Here is a 9,053-nt window from a genome sequence, read left to right on the forward strand (position 1 = left end):
TGAGTATATCTATTTTAAGTGAGCAATGATAACAATGCATAGGATGTTGGAATGCATCTTGACAATCCTTCTACTCAATCTATGAATGTTGAAGGTTCACATGATGTGCATCCCAGTGGTGGAGGTATACATTTACTATTAATTTTTTTTTATGTAATTGCAATTGGTGTTTGGATTAACATAACATTTTGTATAGTAGCTGTAGAGGATCGAGGCGTTGATGTTCATGACCGTGTTGACGTTGAGTCCAGACAAAATGATGTGGTTAGATCAGGTAAAGAGCACCACAGTTATGTTATTTAAAATAATTAAATACTTGTAACAATTATAATAAATTATTTTTAATTTACCTCTTTTATTTCTTATTGTAGAGGACCCCCCTTTGCAACAGCATAGGAATTTGAGATCATCAAGCACAGAGAAAAGAATTGATGAGGGGGGAATTGATGATGACACTAATGCTCCTCTTAGAGCTTACATAGAAAAAATAAATAGAAAGAAAAAAAAGAAATGATTGTCATCTACATACCTTAATTGATAATGACTGAATTTCATGTCTCAATGAATTTAATTATGTGCTAATGAATGTTCATGAATTATGTGTTAATGCAAAATATTGATGAATGTTGCATGTTTATGAATCTAATGTGTTAATGAATGTTATCATGTGATATTGATTAAATGTTACATTTTATTAATGGTTGAAAGAATTAATGAATGTTAGATGTTAACGGGGAATGTAGACTGATGTTGGAGGGAGGGGGGTGGGGCCAAATGAGCTTCCACCTTCACGTGGTTGGCCCTATTTAGTAGAGAATATTAAACTATTCTTGAAACAAAGTGAAGCTCAATAAGATGTAAGTGAAGCTCAACTTGGCACAAATAGGGAGTCAATATGATGTAAGGGGTCATTTGAAGTCCCAGGGTGTCCTAGGAAGAGTTATGGGTGGATGGTAGTGTTTACATGATGTAATAGGCTATTAAAGCCCCTAAATGATGTAAAATGCACTCAAAATGCAAGATCTGTTATTTCTCGCTCCTTCGCCAATATCAAATGCTTTAATTTTGATCTCCCTAAAGTCATCTTGGAGGCTCCCAATTACGTCGGTACTTGATTTAAACACAATGTTTGAACTCATTTTCTGTCTCTTCACAGATTTTGGGTAAAAAAATCCTCACTGGTTATTTATGATCTGTTTGTGGTATAGGTGTGCAACACATTGTGGGCAACATGTTTGTCAATGTTCCAAAGGTAGACGCTATATTTATGAAGGTAAAGTCTCTAAATGATTATCAATCACTTTTAGGATCTGATTTAAATTAGGAACCCATCTTCTTCATCGTCTGCTCCTTTTTTATTAGAAATATTCCTTCTGGTAGTGCTCTGCTCCATTTCATAACTTTACCTTTTTCTAAAGTTGTGCTCTCTGGTCTCCATGTCTATCTCTGTGTTTTTGCCTAAATTTAGAGATCCAAATCCTTGTCTGATGCTTATTTATGAAACTATCCAACTTGTTTTTTAAGGTACAAGGTCTATTTATTTGTAGATACACATTCATTTGTCTTGTTTTGTCTGGAAGGGCAATGGGATTGAAAATAAGAAGACCCAGTAAGTGTAAAATCAATTATCATCATCATAGTTATAAGCCCAACGGAGACTTGGAGGTGCCATTGTTTCACAAAACATCTGAAAAGATGCAATCTCAAGATTAGTGTGAGAACTTATCGAGGGATCAAATGGAGCAATTTCTTTTAGATGGGGATTTGTTATCCAAAGTGATGAAATACATGGATGCAAGAACATTTGCAACAGCCTCATGTGTTAATAGGATATGGCATAAAGCTGCACAAGATGACAAACTATGGGAAAACATATGTCTCAAGCATTGGTCTAACACTGGTTGTGGAAGCCATCAACTGAGATTTGTTGTTTTGGCTCTTGGTGGATTTCAGAAACTATATTCTCTTTCCCTTTGGCCTATGCTTAATCCATCTACTTCTTCTTCTTCTTCGCCATGTCCATTGCCTTCTCAAGCCTTGTCTCCCTTCTTATCAAAGCCTGGTCTGAATAAAAAGCATAGTGCAAAGACTCAATCTTGGGGTAAGGATGAGATTCATCTTTCTCTTTCTCTTTTCTCTATCCATTGCTATGAGAAAATGAGTAGTCCTCTTATGCAAAATGTGTCCTTAGCCTAGTTTCAATCTTCCAAGCATCCCATATTTGAAGATGCAATCAGGCCCAAATAGGTATAAATCCATCTAGCCCCACAATAGATATTGCTAGTATTTCAATTTTGTGTGTATTAAATTTTTGTGAAGACCAAAGTTTGTAACTTTTCATTCCTAATTTGATCATGGACTTGTAAGTAAACATCAGAACTAGACAAACCTTATTGTTTTCATGTTAGATGTAAATATATAGCTAGTTTGATGCCCATACGTCTTACACTACCTAGTCAGAAGGAGCGCTCATGTGCAGCCTTGAAACCCTTCCATGTAGCTAATAAGAAGGTAAAATTTCTAGATTTGATTTGTTTAGAGTGTTTCGTGATTGGTCATAGCTATTGATAAACTTCTTAACATGGGTATGATGCTTTTGGTGCTCTGTTTCAAGAATGAATCTTGTCATCTGAAGTAACATATTGTTACCCATTATGGACTACTCATGGATTTCTCTTTTAATTTAGGGTTCATAATTACTTCAAGCCCAATTGCTAAATCTATGTTCAGCAGATGTAAACAAAGATCAAGTAACCGAGCTGGATTTTGTTTACTTTATAGCTAACGTTGTGTTGATGCAAAGTTATGAATCAATTACAAAGTATCATGGGGATCATCTCAGGTTGGGTACTAGGCTTTCTTCTTGCGCCTACGTCAAGGTTGTGGCCTAATTCCTCTTGTATACAACCAGACTCTAGCAAACAAGGCAATAAAGGCCAGATTGAGAATAGGAAGTATATTGTAAAGCCTGCCTTATTAATATAAATCTTTAGTATCATGGCTATTTTTGTAAACCCATTCTTGCCTGTCCTGAGGGAGGTTGCCATAGATCTACTAGTATATATTATAATTTTTGTTGGTAATGTTCAACTAACAGCAAATTTAAAATCGAAAAACTTTTTGGCTAGTTCCCTAGACTTTGGATCTGTATGCTACTAGAACTTTAAGTACACAACTTTCCATTCAAATTCTCAATTGGCAGGAACTAGACGCTATGGGTCCTTGTTGTCTTTCAGCTTAGTGAATATCATTGTGGTTTCACTGTCAGAGATCGAAAAACATCTATTTTTTGTTTCATTAGTATTCTTTGTAGCATGCAACAGTGATTTTTATCAACTGATGCAGTTCCAAAGAATGAAGGTGAAACTACAGAGTTGGAGGTATATGACTGTAAAGGAGATGGAGGAATAGCATTAGCTATGTACAATATTGATAAGGTATGTAGTCCTCTCTTTTATGAAAAATATAATTTCCTATTCTAATTCTAATTGAGCAAATCTCAAATATTCAATTATGATTAATTATTTCTGTGTAGTGATCTATTCGTGCATTTGCTAATGCATCAATGGCAACAGCTTATGAGAAGAAATGACCACTTTACCTGAGTACTAAAAACACAATTTTAAAAAAATATGATGGAAGGTATGTTTTTAAATCAATACAAGGATTGATGATCTTATTTTTACCTTTTTCTCTAACACACCTTACTTCCCATGTTATCATTCTTTATGATTCTCTAGCTTAAGGATCCTCATATTCTCGGAGATTCTTCTTATATGTGACTTAAATTAGTAGGTTTAAAGATATCTTCCAGGAGGTATATGAGGCCAGTTGGAAAGCTAAATATGACGCAGTAGGAATCTAGTTCGTTTGGTTTCTTCGCACAATAATATGAAGATTGCAATGTTGATTATCTTAATTCTGTCGGGAACACAATAACTTCTTTCAATGATTGATTCATGAAAAGGTATAAGCATAGGCTTATTGATCAAACCAGCAACTTAATTCACACTACTATTCATCTTTGTAACATTTTAAAACAAAATCAGGGATCTTTGGATAGTGATCTATACTATTATAATAGATTTAGTGTTTGAATAATGTTACTTTAAGCCACTGTATCATCAAATGTACGATCCCTCAAAGTGACCAGTGATTTGATGATAGGCTATTTGGAAGAAATGTCAAACTTATTTTCATTTTTGGTAATGGAGTCTTTGATAATAGCTAAGTGACTTTTGTATGTTTAGTCTTTGAGTTGTTCCTTTCCTATCACATCTGATGCATGCCCTGGATTTCTACACAATTTATGAACAACCCTGCTAATGACGTTTCATGAAGTTCACATTTCATATTGCAAGTTTTTTTAGTAATTGTCACAAATCTTTAAGTTGTGGATGTCTAGGTTAGTCCCTAGAATCTAGTTATGAAGTTGTATTCGTGAGAGGCACATCTGTGAAGGAAAATCAGCTTTCTGATTTTTAATTTATCATTTATGAAATTGATCAATTTTTTGTTGTTAATAACTTTTGTGGATAAAGAAGGGATTAATGGAAGCCTGATGGTCTACATCATCATATATTATGGCACAGGTTGGGACCAAGGACTTCTGGGAATGTGTGTTGGAGAGAAACGCAAATTGAAGATACCTTCCAAATTGGGTTATGGAGATCATGGATCTCCTCCCAAGTATGAAGTTAGTTGCATGTTTAGTCAGATTTTGATGGCAACACTTTTATATAATCTTGATATAGAATATAAGCTTCCCATATTTTTTTCTAATAGCAGATCATTGTACCTCCAACTCATACTTCACAGCAAGAGATTTCTGAAATGCAAAAATTGATCAAGATGCAAGAATACCTATTTAGTTTACAATTGCTATTGTTGTTGAATTTTGTGCGCAAATATCAATAGCTAACAATACCAAGCCTCCACAATCCATTATAGATGTTCAAAACTTGATTTTGGATTCAATTGTGGTTCAAATTTTTTTTATTGAATCCAGAACTAGATTTTAACAAATATTAATTTTGTTTTACTACACATACACACAATGGGCAAGAGTAACCATTTATTTTTGTAGGATTTACAATTTGTGTTGCTGTTGAGTTTCATGCACAAATATAAATAGTGACTTTGATATATATGTAATTACACACATACAAATTGTGAGACACAAAAACTTATAAAGATGCAACAACTACTGAAGCTAGGTATGGAGAATATGACACTGATATATTTTTTACTAAGGAATTAGATGTTGTGAATTCCAAATATGTCACTGCCTAGACTTCCTAAATGTTTTCTTTTGTACCTAGTTCCAATAACTCAATGTAACATCAAAATCTCTAGTCATTTTGACACAGGTTTAACTGTACTCCTATACAATAAAAGTGGTCAGGCTAGGCAATAGCTTTGTGGCTTTGACCAACATCTACATGATAGTGTATCCACTAACTGCTTTCAGATTTGACAAGCATTCATCCTAAGAATGATCTAGATTCACTTCCAGTATCTTCTCTGTGTTTAATTGCTTTTACTGCTTTTACGGCAAAGCAAAACTAGATGAAAATCCAAGACTACTTGAATTTTCAGAGAAGCTAGAAGCTGCCTGTGTAGGAACTATTAAGACAAGGAAAATGACAAAAGATTATTTAGGATATTTATAAGGCATGGCAGAATATCTTTTATTTTTTTTGGACTAATACAATAATATTTGACATTTTGAAGTGTCTGTTTGTATTTTTTTTTTATAAATATAGGATGCATACATCTCCTTGTAAAAGCTGATGATGGAGATGAAATTAATTAAGAAATAAGTCATAAAGGGCTTCATTTGAAGCATCATGAGCAAATGCTCATAGTTTCATGACTAAATGCTTCGTTGAAGTCTTTGTTTTAGTTTTTTTTAATTTCAAGATATAAACATCTCGTTGTGAAAGGCGATGGTAGAGAGAAAAATAATTAAGAAGCAAGTCATAATTAGTTGCATTTGAAGCATCATGATCAAATGCTCATAGCTTTGTGACTGAATGCAACAATAGGTTCTATGTTTTGCTGCTAAGAAAAACAATCATTTATCACTTTGTATGTGCTTCCATGTAATATATTAATAATATCTTTTATCAGTGTGCTTTTGTAGTATCTGTCAAACTATTGATGCTACTCACAAACCGAGTAAAATAGAGGAATACTGTGAAATGTTTAATCTAGGAAATGTTTGTGAGGTATGTAACAAACTAGGAACTATGATGGTCATTTAATTTTTCCCAAAGAGAAGCACTTGCCACAGACCATATTAGCAGCCAAGGATTTAGTTCTGAGTAAATGGTTACAAAAAGTTAGAGTGTTATTTAAATTTAATTAGATATAAATTAATATTCTTAGCATTCAAAATTCCAACTATCAGTTTAGTTCATTTCTGACAGTGATCTATTGGTGATAATTCAGTTCAAAAGGTAATTAATGGAAGACCCAGTTTGCTTGCTCTCACTTCAACCCATTTGTTATTAACCTAAACAAAGCAATCATGGTAAGGAATGTGAAGAAATCCTCCAACTGAGGTAATATTGTCCTCCAAGAAGCTACCCATTTCTTCTCTAATGATCTCTTCTACTTTTGGACAAGAGCTTTTATAGAATCCATATGAAAGGCCTGAAACTGGTTCAGGCTTTGGGTAACATACATTAACAAATATGAGACATATAATAATTGAGAACAATGATTTTCAGGTCTCTAATGGTGTCATATTTGGTAAAGCTTAATGGTGCACGATTTTTTTTTTGTTTTACTTCTTTCACCGTTGCAATTGCAATGGAAATTGTGATGGGGTTGCCGTCGCATCTACAGCAACCCCATCGCAATTGGTGTCGGTAACCCCAAAAATTGTGATGGGGTTACTGTAGATGCGATGGCAACCCCATCACAATTGTGATGGTAAACATGGATTTTGATTTCACAATAAGGTGGCTGCATAGGGATAGATAGGCGTTGCAATTGCGATAAAAAACACGGATTTTGGTTTGGCACCAAGGTGGCCGCAAAGTGACAGATAGGTGTCGCAAATGCGACAGCAAGGGGTAGACATCATAAATTGCAACTAAATAACTACGATGTCTATGTCTATCGCAGTGGCGACACATTGTTGTCGCAATTGCGACACATGGCCGTCGCAAATCAATGCCAAATCTATTAGTGAATACTCAACAACAACAAAGAAAACACATAATGATAGATTGTCTCAACCTTCTATTCTCTTCATTGTATCTAGATTTATGCTAATAAAACCTTTTCATTCCTTGAATACTTGGAACTAATGCAAAATATAACATTTCAAGAGTCAATTCCACACATACTTTTGATTTCTTAGTTTGGGTGATGTCATCACCTAATCAATTGGATAAAGTGACCTGATCTTGGATTGAAATGTTGCAATCTTCCTTCTTTCTCCAAATTTTGTTCATCTACATCTTCATCTTCTCTATATCAACCTTTTGTTTACCTTTGTTGGGCTCATCTCTCGTTGTAGGTGACCTAGTTGGATAGTTTCTACTTACATGACTAACCTTAACACAACTAAAGCATGCAATCATTTAAAATCTATTGTAATTTCCTCTAAAGTGTGTCCTTATGCAATTTTTCAAGAATATGACCATATTCTTCACAACAGTGAATACTGTACTTTGTATTGTAATCCCAATTATAAGAATTACCTTAATGATGTACCTTTGTTTTCTTGTTTGATGTCTAATTAGGTTTAGATCTGCATCCATATGCCTTGTGTCCATACTTTTGACAATTGTAATAGTAACCTTCAAATTTCTTAGTGTTGATGGTCTTTTTCCTCCATTCATATGCTTGGTGTCCTTGCTTGTTGCAATTATAGTAGCATCCCTTGTATTTTTTCTTAGGGTTTTGATTGCCAATATTGCTCCTAAAAACATTTGTTGTGTGACCTAGTTTTCCACAATGATGACAAGTGGGTTTGTTGATTTTTCCCTTATCACTCCTTTGCTTACCACTTTTAGATGATCCTCCTACATTAGTAGTAGAATATCCCAATCCAATAGTATCACCATTTGTCCTTGGTGTGTTCATCAATTGTTCAAAGTACTTTATGGCTTCAATAGTTTTGTTGAACCTTTTAATAAATTCCTTCTCTGTTATTAATTCATTTTGTATTAAGTCATTCTATTATTTTATTGTATCTTTTATGTTTAGCTTTTGATTTGCAATCATCAGTCAACTCATCAAATCTAGTTGAGTGTTGGTAAGCTTTTGCACATCTGATGACTTCTCCTCAAGTCTATTTTCTAGTAATCTTTTATCTTGTTCAATCATGACTTTGTCTTCTTCAAATTTATTTTTCATTTTAGATATCTCACACAACATTATTGATTATGTTTCTTGTTCCATTTTCAGATTCCTAACTTCTTCATTTAGGGCACCATTCTTTTCCATCAGATATGCAATTGTTACATCAAATTCTTTTGAGTCTTTTCCTCAAACAATATTGCAATATATTCTTCTTGATTTTGAGTATCATTTTGCTAAATGGCCTGATTTTATCTTCTCTTTAATTATTTCTACAATTCATCTCTTGTCTCCTTCAGTTGATGTAGGACAGGTTATATTTCAGTCTTTTGATTCTCAATAGTCTTTCCCAATTTGTAGACTTCTATTTCCAAGATCCTACCTCTTAATTTGTGAAACTTTCCTTTCAAGAGAACTCATCTTTGATCCAATTTCTAGAAATAAAAATGGGAAAGTAAGTCCTAAGAGGGGGTATGTGCAAGATCATGGTGTGCCAAAAAGTGGCGATCTATAAAATATGTAGTTCTAAAATGCCTCAAAGCATTTCAAAATCTATTCTAACTTTTTTTCCACCCATCTTGATACCAAACCAAAATATTAATACCATTGTAAGTCCTAGTATTTCTTTGGATAGCAACCCTACATGATCAACTTTAAAAAAGTCCCAAAAACATGTTTTTGGTTTCTTCTTGTGTATTTTTACTTCAAACATGTGTCTGATGACTTTTTTTCACCCA

At 33.8% G+C, this 9,053-nt stretch overlaps 1 pseudogene; it reads left to right on the forward strand.

The window, feature by feature from the left end:
* Positions 1-1,584: 1,584 nt before the first annotated feature.
* Positions 1,585-2,247, forward strand: LOC149545940 (F-box protein GID2 pseudogene; annotated as a pseudogene).
* Positions 2,248-9,053: the final 6,806 nt, after the last annotated feature.

Source organism: Cupressus sempervirens, chromosome 7, assembly GCF_028749045.1.
Source record: "Cupressus sempervirens isolate cs-2001-9-10 chromosome 7, ASM2874904v1, whole genome shotgun sequence".
Classification (NCBI taxonomy): Eukaryota; Viridiplantae; Streptophyta; class Pinopsida; order Cupressales; family Cupressaceae; genus Cupressus; species Cupressus sempervirens.